We start from the raw sequence: 13,554 nt of genomic DNA, 5'->3' as shown, positions 1-13,554 counted from the left end.
ATACTTTTTACTGGTGACGCGTCGCATACTCATTTCCAGCACTATTTCTTACATCTTGCTCGTTCGGCACCATCTTTCTATCAGCGTCCAGGACAACCTCCCCGTTCGCCTCCCCCTCCCTTGATACGGTTCTGACACCAAGAAAAGAGCAATACATTTTCTCTCAGCTGCACTCCATAATGTTAGATACTATTTGGTTTTCACTAGCAGAATTAATGATTTTTGTATTAGTTTTCTTTTTTTTTCAGCTAGTCTCCTTTGCTAGGAGATTTTATCATTATTGCGATCAATAAATGAATGCGATTAATTGTTAATGTGAATAATAGAAAAATGTGATTAATGTAATACAAGTTCCTGTTCAACTATTATATTGTTGTAAACTGAACAATATCTCATTAAGTAAAAGAGGGAACTACTACTACCTTCAAATTAAGTTACTTCAACTTCAGAATTTGGGATATCTTAAAAAAGAATGAATTTTGAGTCCCTTGTCTCAGCCAAAGATAAAAAAAAATAAATAAACATTAACATATAATTTTTAGGTACAATTTGCATTATCACGAAACCGAATGGCGGATACTTCACACAGAATCAATGTGAGATATTCCAAGTGTTCAGGTTATATTAACCAACGGTCAGAGCCGGCTCGTCCATATAGACAACCTAGGCTGGGACGCGGCACAAGTCCTAAGTGGCGCAAGTCCTAAATGGCACAAGACCTAAAAATCATTTCGCAGCACAAGTCCTAAACGGCACTAGTCTTGAACGGCACAAGAACTAAATGGCACTGTACCTAAAAAAAAAAAAAAAAAAAAAACTCTTGTGGCGCTACCATCGGGTCCGTGCCAAGAATACTGTCAATCTGTTAGTCGAAGTTTTAGATATACTGTTTCATATTGCAAGCAGCCGCGGTGGCTCAGTGGTAGAGCGTTCACCTCTGGTGCTTGGGGTCCCGGGTTCGATCTCAACCCCCGCAAAGGGAACTTTGTGGTTGACTCACACCGTGTGCGTGGGTTTCATCGGGGTTCTCCCGTTTCCACCTACTTTCTTCATTCCAACATTTCCTTCATTACTCATCATCACCGTCTCCTTTAGCTTAACCGGCATAATCGTGGGACGTACAACTCAAAGATTTCCTTTCATTTCATATTACAGAACCAGATTCTAGCTTAGTTCTTACAAGTAATTTAAATAAATACATATTCTATTGTTCTGAAAAAAAAAGAAAATTATAAATAAAGCCTATTGTTCTTTCTTGCTGTTTGCATGATAGCATTTGTGTGATGACAAAATATTAACTACCGATCAAATGTGATTCCCAGATCTTTCATAATATCTGTTTTTTTTTTCTGTTTCCTCCTCGTATTAGTAACATAATGTTGTGTTTTAGTTATATACGTCATAAATTTTTCTTTCTTTGTGTTGATTTGAAATAAATTATTTTTTACGCATAATAGTTATCATATTCAACTCTTTTCCGTAGCAAAGAGTTGTCATACTCATAATTAACTACTCTTTACTTCTTACCATTATTAACAATAGATTTAGTATTACTAACACAGTTGTTACCGTTGGAATTAACTATTATTAGTAGTAGTAGTACTAGTACTAGTAATAATAATAATAATAATAATAATAATTCAAATATGCTACATTTTTGAGACCTGAGCCTTGATTGTACGTGAAGTTAAAATCAAAGGTTATGTCACGGACGGCAAATGATGGCTTAACACCCAAAACTAATTCTTGGCCCCCCAAGTGAGGGTTAGTCTGTGTTTAATATTTACATCAAATTAATAATGTTTATAATAGAGTGTGAAAAATATACTTTTTAAAAAATAAAACTACGTCAACATGTTAAAATAATTAAAAGAACCACATTAATCATCCACTTTGTACTCTAATTTGCTTAACTGGACGAACCCAGACCTAAAGAAAAGTGATTTCTGCCCAAATCTCTGTGGCGGGCCGGCGGTATGCGTTTGCGTAGACCGGCACCCGCACAAGAGAGTTTAGTAATTAACCAAAATACTCCTATTTGGTCGACAAAGTTTCTGCAAATTACCAATTATAACTCGAGCGGCAAAGTTATACTGGAACAGGAACTCAGCTAACAACCAATTTGAAGATCTTAGCTTTTACAAGGTAGCGATGGCCTCGGCCAAGACTTAACTTCTAACTAGAGAACGGTGGAGTCGTTATCTCGACGAAAACTTGATAGTTACCAATCCTATTTGGGATATCCTTGAAAGCAAAACTCAGAAATAAAGTTCCTTGCAGTAAGCCTGCAGTTTATTGTTCCTAATGTTTACAAGTCCACGAGCTTGAAACACTAAGTGTGGTTATGTGTTGGTATAGAAAGTGTAACTTACGTGACAGGTTCCAATCGTCACTCACTGCACAGAGAAGCACAAAATAAAATAAAACTACACTAGACTGGGAGGGCACGAGTCAGTCCTAGTAGAAGGTTAGGTGCAAAGATGTAACTATTTGATTTGTCGTATGTTTAGCCCAGCTAGGCAATGAACCTAGGGTCTGTCAAAACACACATCAAATAGGGGAGTGACAGAACATCGACCGTCAACTTCCTAAGCTCGCCAGCAGTTTCTGGGCGCACAGGTCCCGGCTCTAGCTAGCTTTCAGAAGTATATTGCCAAGTTCGAAGGATGTAACTTTGACCGTCAGTTTCCTAAGCCGACCAGCAATTATGGGCAAACCCCTGGCTGTCGTCAAGCTTTCAGAAACAGAGTGCCAAGTTAGCCACTAGGATAAGGTATGGATGGAACCAAGAGTGTAGGTTGGCCCTCGGAGAAGCCAAGAGAGTGGAGGCAGAATAACGGCTTGGACAACTAGGAACTTACTCGGAAATCCTGGGCTGAATCGTGCCTAATACATTGCGGACTCCGTCCAGATAGCACGACTCTGAGGGGCCTCAGAAGAGGGACGTTGTCCCATGATCGAGCCAAAAACATGAGTTTTTAAGGGCCTCGAACAGCTGTGCACACGGCACCAATTTACGTCTCGTGTGCATGATTGTAACGCGTGCAAACATTGCACTCGGACCGTGAGGTCAGAGGTTGGACATGCGTGGTAGTCCAAAAGTTCCCTGGGGAGGAACCCAACAGTAGCCAGCAGCCTCAAAAGAAGGGTGATTGGTGAGCACACGACACTAAGGGCAAATTCAGCTAAGAAAAGTGCTTCTCCGGGGCGGAGAGAAAAGCCATTGGAACACGTCATGATAGTAACAGCAAGATTAGTTTACAATAGAGTGACTGGGCGGCGCTAAATGAAAAGAGAAGATTATGTTGGTGCGCATGCGTGTATATGTACTCCGTGTTCTTGGATGTGTTATCCCCAAACTCTGGAAGAATGGTATACATCGAAATATACTTAAAATTCATTCATTGAATCACTTAAAATATTAAATATAAATAGTTTTAAATACCAAAGAACAAAGATTTTATATATGTTTGAACCAAGGATCTTCTTACTACAATTTATTCTTTAGACCCTTCTAAGATAACATATATAAACATCTGCAGTTTGAGGAGAGAAAAGTAATCTTTTTAGAAGCAAAAATGGAAAGACTTTTAAATATACAGATTTTATGGACTTCGTTAAAAATCTGCTACCACTAATAATAATAATAATAATAATAATAATAATAATAATAATAATAATAATAATAATAATAATAATAATAATAATATAACCAATACAAGACTACATATATGTCAGACACAGAGCCAGACATCTCTCTGTTACAGAGGGAATGTTGTTATCTACCAGACGGTTGACCTCGGAGGTGAAGAAGGGGGAGATTAGATGCGAGGAATGGGAAGGCAAAAAATCTTTCGTTCTAACAAACAGAAAACAACAAACACTCAACACGAATTTGTATTTTAAAAGAAGTAAATGAAATACGAATTTTGTTGCGCTTTTAAAAATGCAAAAAAAAATATTCGCAAAAAGGGATTTACGAATCTGCATACACTACAGTCCTTCCTCCTAGGGAAAGAAAAAATTTAACTGTAAGCCAAAAATTTTTCGTACTAACTACAATCAAAAAGAAATTTTTAAATCAAAAATAAATTTTAACGGATTTCCATAGACCGAGTAACTCTCTGATTGAGATTAGGTGAATCATCATCTTGTGATACCTCATTAAATGTTATTTCACCAGAAGCAGCTCGATAAGTAGCACTAAGAGGTGGATTATTTGATTGTACACCTGCAATGATTGTTGGGTTGAAACATATGGTTCTAATGCAATCAGACTTACACCACTTGTCTCTATGTCTACAACAATTAAACTTAAAACTACAATATACACAAAGAAATATTAAAATGCTAAACACGACTTTATAAGTCAAAATAGAATATGAAAATACATGATTCCTCTGTTTCATTTGCCATTCTTGTTCGTTGATTAACCTTTCAACATCCTCAACACGATTTCTGGCATATTGCAAATCTGTAATCTTGTGTATAATATGACTTAAAGGCAAAGTGAATTACATATCCTTAATATTAAGTTTTGAGTTTGAAAATATACAACAATCAATGCTATCATTAAGTAGTGGAAGCAGATTTTTACTTGTATTATTAGTGACATCAATCTCTTGAGAAGTAATCAAAGAGTTTGGACTATAAGCTTTACAGTTTTTGTCTAATATCAATTTACCAGTCTTATGAATCAAAACAGTTTTTGACACATCATTACCACATACTATTGTTAATTTTTCAGGAAATGGCGAAGCATGTAGCCATTCATTATTATCTAAAGAAATCCACAAAATATTCTGTAATTCTACAATGCGTCGATTGCAATCTGCAGGTATCGATTTAACAAAATCAATTAGTTTTACTTCACAATCTTCATTACTATGTGTAGGTTTCAACGGAAATATTTGTTTACACACTTATGAAAAAGTAGTTAATTCCTTACAAGCATTAAACATACTTTCATCAATTTTACCGTAATATTGTTTAGACGCTTCAATAAACAAAAAAGGATTTTGAGGTTGTATGAAGAAATACTTGTTATCCTTAAGCACAATAGGAAATAGTATCAATTTATACATGTTAAACCTTAATCTATCAGTCAATGGTAAATTAATTACATAACCAAGAATTTTATGATTAATAAAAATATCTAAATCTACAATTTTTAATAATGTATAACCTATTGAAGAGCCAGGCGAAATGGGTAATGACATACCTTGTGGAATCACAGAGGCACTTAATTTAAAATGTTCCAATATCTCTTTAGGAGTAATGACATGGGGAGATAAAATACCAGATTGAGCATTTAAAACGGATTGTAACAAAATTTCAAATGCAACGTCTAATTCCTCTAACATGAGTCAAATAGAATGTAGGTAGTTATCCCATTCAACCTTCACTTCAAGTTCATTTATTGACTGCATAAATGTTTGACTACGATTATTGATTTCTCTTTTAACATCTTCCAAACCTTTCTGTAAAATTTGTTCATTACGTTCAATAGACAACACAGTGTTATTAATAGTTTTTAAAGTAGCTTTAACAATAGTCATTGATTCTTTAGTTAATTTCAAAAAATCGATTGTTCATTTTCTAATTTACTAATTTGATCTGTGTAGTAATTAGCATCTTGTGTATCTAAAGTACCAAACAAAATTTTTGATATTTCACCAACGAAATTAAATATTCCTCTTTTGTTTCTCACCTGTGTTTTAACAATTTGATTTATGATTGAATTTGTTTGTTCAACCTTGTGAAGTTTTCGGATAAGTACATTTAATCGAGATTCTCGACGAGAACGATCGGAATATATAACCTTTGATTTATACAGTTCGTTTGCTGTTCCCAAATAGGTTGAGACACGGTGGAGGTTACGTTCATAATCGGACAGATTAACAAAGGTCACAAGCTTCCATTGTCTATTATGCAACACCGCTTCTCCTAAGAAGTCATAGTATATACCAAAGGTGTTGGTTATTGGATGAATTTGAGAGCTAGTGACATTTGCTGTCTGGATAATCGGTAGAATTATTGCCAAGCAAGCAAGCAAAGAGAGAGGATGTCTCATGATTGCTGTGAACAAAAATGGAAACTACGTTACCTACTAATAATATAATTTTAATCTATTAGCATGAACTACAAGAAATTTTCTTTTTCTTTCTATGGTACAATTAACACCTCTAACTTTAACTACTTTGTATGGACCGATCCACTGTGATCCTAATTTCTTGGATCGTCCTCTTCTGACAGATTCATCTTTAAGCAAGACTTGATCTCCTACTTTAAACAATTGTTCTTTATGAGAGGCGGTTTTATCATATTGTTCTTTGTTATTAACCTTAGCTTGTTTTTGATCCAGCTAACTCGTAACTGTTCTGAAGCTTCTGCTTTAGAGTCTTGAGATAATCATCATACGCGTAATTTATGTCGGTTGTTTGTTTCTGTAATATACCAGGGATGTTAGCCATCCGGCCAAACATCAACTCGTGTGGTGTATAATTACTCACTGAATGCGGAGTTGTATTGTAAGCAAAAGCAGCATATGGCAACCAGACGTCCCAGTCCAGTTGGTTTTCAGACACATAATGCCTCATATACTCAGCAAAAGAGATCTGTGAACTCTTTCCACAAAGTTGGTTTGAGAGTGGAATGCACTAGAATGTAGTTTTTTAATTTGTAACATACGACACATTTTCTTGAAGGTATCGCTCATAAAATTTGTACCCTGATCGGTTAGGATGGTTTGGGGTACACCGAAAACACAAACGAATTTGGTAACAAAGCTTCAGCTACGGTTTCGGCATCCTGTTGCTGTAGGGCAATAGTTACTAAATATTTGGATAATTTGTCTTCGCAGGTTAATATGTACTTATTCCCGAGAGTACTCTCAAGGAACGGCCCTACTATATCTAAAGCGCATTTCTCAAAAACTACGTCCGGAGTGGTTGTGATAACCATCGGAAGTTTGACATTAGGCTGTGTGTTTGTTCTTCTGACACGATTCACATTTCTTGATACATTCTTCAACGTCAGTGTTTAATCTTTTCCATGATTTCGGATCGATATTATTCAACTCTAAGTATGTTTTAATTTTTGCTTTAGTTCGATGTATACCTTGGTGTCCACCGGTAGGAAGGTTGTGAAACTCCTTAAGAATCCTATCTTTTATTTCTTCATCAAGGGGAGAAGGTTGTCCTTCTGGATCTAAATAAGCAACACGACTCAATGCATCAGCATTGGTGTTGCGGACACCGGCTTTGTAAACAATTTTGTAATTGTATTCCTCTAATTTAATTGTCCATCTTAAAAGTCGGTTACTAGGGTCTTTTACACTAAACACCCAAAGCAAAGGTTTATGATTAGTCACAAAGGTTGTTTCTTTTCCAAATATGTAAGGACGGAATAGTTTGGCTGCCCAAACTATCGCAAGAAATTCACGCTCGGTTTTGGAGTAATTTCGTTCAGCACTATAGAGGGTACGGCTGGCATAGGCGATTGGTTTGTCCTGGCCAATCTGGCCCTGAGACAAGATGGCTCCAATAGCGACTTCTGAGGCGTCACAGGTAATAATGAAAGGACGACTCATGTCAGGATATTGAAGGAGAGGAGGTGATGTTAATTTTTCCTTCAAAGTTTAAAAAGCTAGTTCTTGTTTGGTTCCTCAATCAAACGTCTTTCTTTAACAAAAGGGTGACAGGTTTGGCTATATTGCTATAACCTTCGATAAATCTACGATAGTAAGAACTTAATCCTAAAAATCCACGTAATTGTTTGACATTTTCGGTTGAGGAAAATACAACACTTTCTCAATTAAATGGGGTCTGGTTCCAGACCTTGATCTGTGATTAACTTAGATCAATCTCCTGTAAATGGTTCTACAATAACTTGAATCGCCTGAGAAACTTTAACATATTCTGAATGCACTGAATTGCCGTCGGCTTCTGCCATGTTTAAAAATTCAAATACACGTGCCTGCGTGGAAACAACAAATTAAACAAATGAATCAATTCCAAGAGATTCTGCGAAAACTCGTAAGGTTTGAGCAACAATGGTTTCTCAGAGGAATGTTTTATTAAATCTATCTCTAAAACTAAATTCACGATGAGTTTATCACCTGTATGCGGCTTTAAATGCCTATTTTCAACACTAATTTGCACTGCACCTAAAAATCACTAATATCACTTAATGAACTGGATTCACTAATTTGCGTGTGGCGTCACGAACAGTGAGCTGGATGTTTTGCTGATTGATGGCCAGTCAAACAACAAAAGCGTCCTTTTCCCTTTTTTGCTTCCGCCAAGGAGGAGGGAATGAAAGTTAAACAGATGGAAAAAAACTTTCAGCACACAATAAACTTCACACATGCAAAATGCACATGCACATAACACAGTCCACTAAAAACAACTTAAACTGGTATCAAAGTTTACGCCCTCACGATTGTTCCAGATATCCTAAGGTTGTTCAAGATATAATAGGGTTGTTCAAGATATCCTAAGGTTGTTGAAGATATCCTAGCGTTGTTCAAGATATCCTAGGGTTGTTCAAGATATCCCATTAAGCTGCCACCAAATTTATGTGGCGGGCCGGCGGTATGCGTTTGCGTAGACCGGCGACCACACAAGAGAGTTTAGTAATTAACCAAAATACTCCTAATTGGTCGTAAAGTTTCTGCAAATTACCAATTATAACTCGAGCGGCAAAGTTATACTGGAACAGGAACTCAGCTAACAACCAATCTGAAGATCTTAGTTTTACAAGGTAGCGATGGCCTCGGCCGAGACTTAACTTCTAACTAGAGAACGGTGGAGTCGTTATCTCGACGAAAACTTGATAGTTACCAATCCTATTTGGGATATCCTTGAAAGCAAAACTCAGAAATAAAGTTCCTTGCAGTAAGCCTGCAGTTTATTGTTCCTAATGTTTACAAGTCCACGAGCTTGAAACACTAAGTGTGGTTATGTGTTGGTATAGAAAGTGTAACTTACGTGACAGGTTCCAATCGTCACTCACTGCACAGAGAAGCACAAAATAAAATAGAACTTCACTAGACTGGGAGGGCACGAGTCAGTCCTAGTAGAAGGTTAGGTGCAAAGGTGTAACTACTTGATTTTTCGTATGTTTAGCCCAGCTAGGCAATGAACCTAGAGTCTGTCAAAACACACATCAAATAGGGGAGTGACAGAACATCGACCGTCAACTTCCTAAGCTCGCCAGCAGTTTCTGGGCGCACAGGTCCCGGCTCTAGCTAGCTTTCAGAAGTATATTGCCAAGTTCGAAGGAGGTAACTTTGACCGTCAGTTTCCTAAGCCGACCAGCAATTATGGGCAGACCCCTGGCTGTCGTCAAGCTTTCAGAAACAGAGTGCCAAGTTAGCCACTAGGATAAAGTATGGATGGAACCAAGAGTGTACGTTGGTCTCCGGAGAAGCCGAGAGAGTAGAGGCAGAATAACGGCTTGGACAACTAGGAACTTACTCGGAAATCCTGGGCTGAATCGTGCCTAATACATTGCGGACTCCGTCCAGATAGCACGACTCTGAGGGGCCTCAGGAGAGGGACGTTTTCCCATGATCGAGCCAAAAACATGAGTTTTTAAGGGCCTCGAACAGCTGTGCACACGGCACCAATTTACGTCTCGTGTGCATGATTGTAACGCGTGCAAACATTGCACTCGGACCGTGAGGTGAGAGGTTGGACATGCGTGGTAGTCCAAAAGTTCCCTGGGGAGGAACCCAACAGTAGCCAGCAGCCTGAAAAAAAGAGTGATTGGTGTGCACACGACACTAAGGGCAAATTCAGCTGAGTAAGGTGCTTCTCCAAGGGGCGGAGAGAAAAGCCATTGGAACACGTCATGACAGTAACACCAAGATTAGTTTAGAATAGAGTGACTGGGCGGCGCTAAATGAAAAGAGAAGATTATGTTGGTGCGCATGCGTGTATATGTACTCCGTGTTATCCCCACACTCTGGAAGAATGGTATACATCGAAATATACTTAAAATTCATACATTGCGTCACTTAAAATGTAAAACATAAATAGTTTTAAATACCAAAGAACAAAGATTTTATATATGTTTGAACCAAGGATCTTCTTACTACAATTTATTCTTTAGACCCTTCTAAGATAACATATATAAACATCTGCAGTTTGAGGAGAGAAAAGTAATCTTTTTAGAAGCAAAAATGAAAAGACTTTTAAACATACAGATTTTATGGACTTCGTTAAAAATCTGCTACCACTAATAATAATAATAATAATAATAATAATAATAATAATAATAATAATAATAATAATAATAATAATATTAATAATAATAATATTACCATACAAGACTACATATATGTCAGACACAGAGCCAGACATCTCTCTGTTAGAGAGGGAATGTTGTTATCTACCAGACGGTTGACCTCGGAGGTCAAGAAGGGGGAGATTAGATGCGAGGAACGGGAAGACAAAAAGTCTTTCGTTCCAACTAACAGAAAACAACAAACACTCACCACGAATTTGTATTTTAAAAGAAGTAAATGAAATACGAATTTTGTTGCGCTTTTAAAAATGCAAAAAAGGAAAAAATATTCGCAAAAAGGGACTTACGAATCTGCATACACTACATCTCATAAGCAGTGGGAAATTTTAGTATTATAGAAATTGAACCTCCTTCCCTCTTAAATTTTGTAATTTTCAAGACGCTAAAACATATATTTTATAACTTTTAGTTATAAGTTGAAATACCAAGTTTCACGCATCCAGCTTTAGCAAATAGTTCTTTACTTTACAAATATTTTCTGAATAAGTAAGGGGGAATTCGAACGTTAAAGAAAGTGCACTCTTTGTTCTTTCCCTTTTGTGTTGAATTTTCAGTTTTTTTGTTTGTTTGTCTTGTTTTAGTGTGGAAAGTTTTGTTCATCTTGTTTCTATCTGACAATAAGTGTAAAATTCTACAAAAACTGAAAGATCTGAAGTTAGCCCCGCACGAGTTATTCATCAGTAACTCCCAAACTGTGATAGCACTAACTTTAGAGCTTAAATAGCACTACCGTTATAACTTTTTGGAATAATAACGATGTAAAAAGATTCGACGTTTATTCTACCTTTGTGAGACAATTATTGTAAAATTCGATAAATTTAAATTTAGTCCTGAGTGAGTTATGCACTTATAACTCCTAAATTGTGCTAGAACTAACCTTAGGGCTTACTGTTTCATAGAGCTCTAACAATGCACTAACCGTTGGTGTTAGTTCCATTTTTGTGGCATAATTACTACAAAAGTTGAAAAATCTAAACTTAGAACTGCCCGAGTTATTCATTAATAAGTTTTAAATTATCGTGGTACTAAGGTAAGTGGTTAGTGCACTAATGTGCACTAAAGAAGCTCTAAATCTGTAAAAGATTTTAGTATCATTTGGGAACCGTGCGGGGCTAATTTTACGGACGTAGCATTTTTTATTTTGTAAAATTAAGGCCAATTTTAAAAGCACTGATGACCACATATATTGTAATGGTTACTACTTCGTTAATAGGTCTCATTGCAGAACTCCCAACATTAGTGCTTCAACACTATGGACGCTATAAAATAAAACTTAGGGGATGCTAACTACACGATAGCTTTTCCCTACAAAAGCATTCACGATGAGAAGTTCTAATGTTCGGACTTAATGCACTAGCAACCACTAACGATGCACTAACGATTGCACTAGAAGAGATCATTACTGCTTTTGAACTTGGCGAGAATTTGAGCAGTAGAAAAATTAACATGTTTTTCTTTTGGGAGTTTCGTGACATATAAATGGCTATATCTACTACAATAACGAAGTACTAACGAAACTATTAGCGTTTTTAGAAGAACGAACGACGCACTAAAAAATTCCACTATTTTTTCGTTAGTGTTTAAAGTGGGGATTATAGGGTAATTACTCGCTATCATTGGTTTGGTTCTAGAGAATACACTAATGAAGCACTAACGTTATTGGTTGGTTCACTAAAAAGCACTAACGATTACAATAAAATATATCATTAATGCTTTTGAATTTGGCAGGAATTTGATGCAATGAAAAAATTCTCCATGCATTTTATATGGGAGTATTGGAACATATAATTTGCTATATCTACACTAATAGTAAAACATTCACGAAACAGTGTTTTCTAGAAGCACTAACGATGCAATGATGAAAAGCACTAATTTCTTCGTTAGTGCTTAAAGTAGGGATCAGGATCACGCTGACCACAAAGGTTTTCCACTTGCTGCACCGACACTGATGAAGAACAAACGTTACAGGATGGTGCACTAAGAAGCACTAACGATTGCACTAGAAGAAGTAATTAGTGTTTTTGAATTTGCCGGCAATTTCACGCAATCAAAAATTCCCCATGTATTTCTTAAGGGAGTTTCGTGTCATATAATTGGCTATATCTACACGAATAGTAAAGCATTTACGAAACTATTAGTATTCGAATGGCACGATTTTTTCATTAATGCATAGTGTGGAGAGATCAGCAAGTACCATTGCTTTGGCTCTAAAACCTACACTAATGAAACACTAACGTTAGTGTTTAGTGCAATAAGAAGCACAGAGGATGCACTAACGAATGGCACTAATTATTTCGTTATTCCTTAAAGTTGGGCCCAGCCAATTTGAAACCCTAAAAGTTTTTACTTGTAGCTTGTACACTAACGAAGCTCTAACGTTAGAGGTTGCTGCCTTAAGTAGCACTAAGGATGCAATAAAGATTGACACTAATTTTATCGTTAATGCGTTAAGTATAACGCAAAGTTTATGCACGTGTAATCTCAACACCACTAATGAACAAATTTAAGCACGATCAAGCACCAATGACCAAGCATAAACTGATAGCATTAAATATAAAATTCTACCTCAATTAGGTTTTAAAAAGCGGGGACAACTTGACGCTAATTAATTCGTTATGACGGCGTTATTTGAACAGCACTAACTCTGAAATTTGGGCAGTAACCAGCACTAACGTTTGGCATTAGAAAATCTATTCTATCGCAATTACGGAAAAAAGCGGGGCCAACTTGACGCTAAGTAATTCGTTATAGCGTCGTTGTTTGAACTACGCTAACGGTGAAATTTGGGCACTATCCAGCACCAACGTTTGGCATTAGAAAATCCATTCTATCTCAATTAGGGAAAAAAAAGGCGGGGCCAACTTGACGCTAATTAATTCGTCATACCGGTGTTATTTGAACAGCACTAACAGTCAAATTTGGGCACTAACCAGCACTAACGTACCACTAACGTTTGGCATTAGAAAATCCATTCTTTCTTAATTGGAGAAAAAAGTGAGGCCCACTTGACGCTAATTAATTCGTTATAACGACGTTATTTGAACAGCCTAACGGTGATATGTGGGCACTAACCAGCACTAACGTTTGGCATCAGAAAATCCATTCTATCTCAATTAGGTAGAAAAGGCGGGGCCACGTTGACGCTAATTGATTCCTTATAACGGCGTTATTTGAACAGCACCAACGGTGAAATTTGGGCACTAACCAGCACTAACGTAACACAAACATTTGACGTTAGAAAAT

The sequence above is a fragment of the Thermobia domestica genome, chromosome 1 (assembly GCF_964235325.1).
Source record: "Thermobia domestica chromosome 1, izTheDome1.hap1.1, whole genome shotgun sequence".
NCBI classification, from domain to species: Eukaryota; Metazoa; Arthropoda; class Insecta; order Zygentoma; family Lepismatidae; genus Thermobia; species Thermobia domestica.
The sequence above is the reverse complement of the archived record's forward strand: the minus strand, read 5'-3'. Positions refer to the sequence as shown.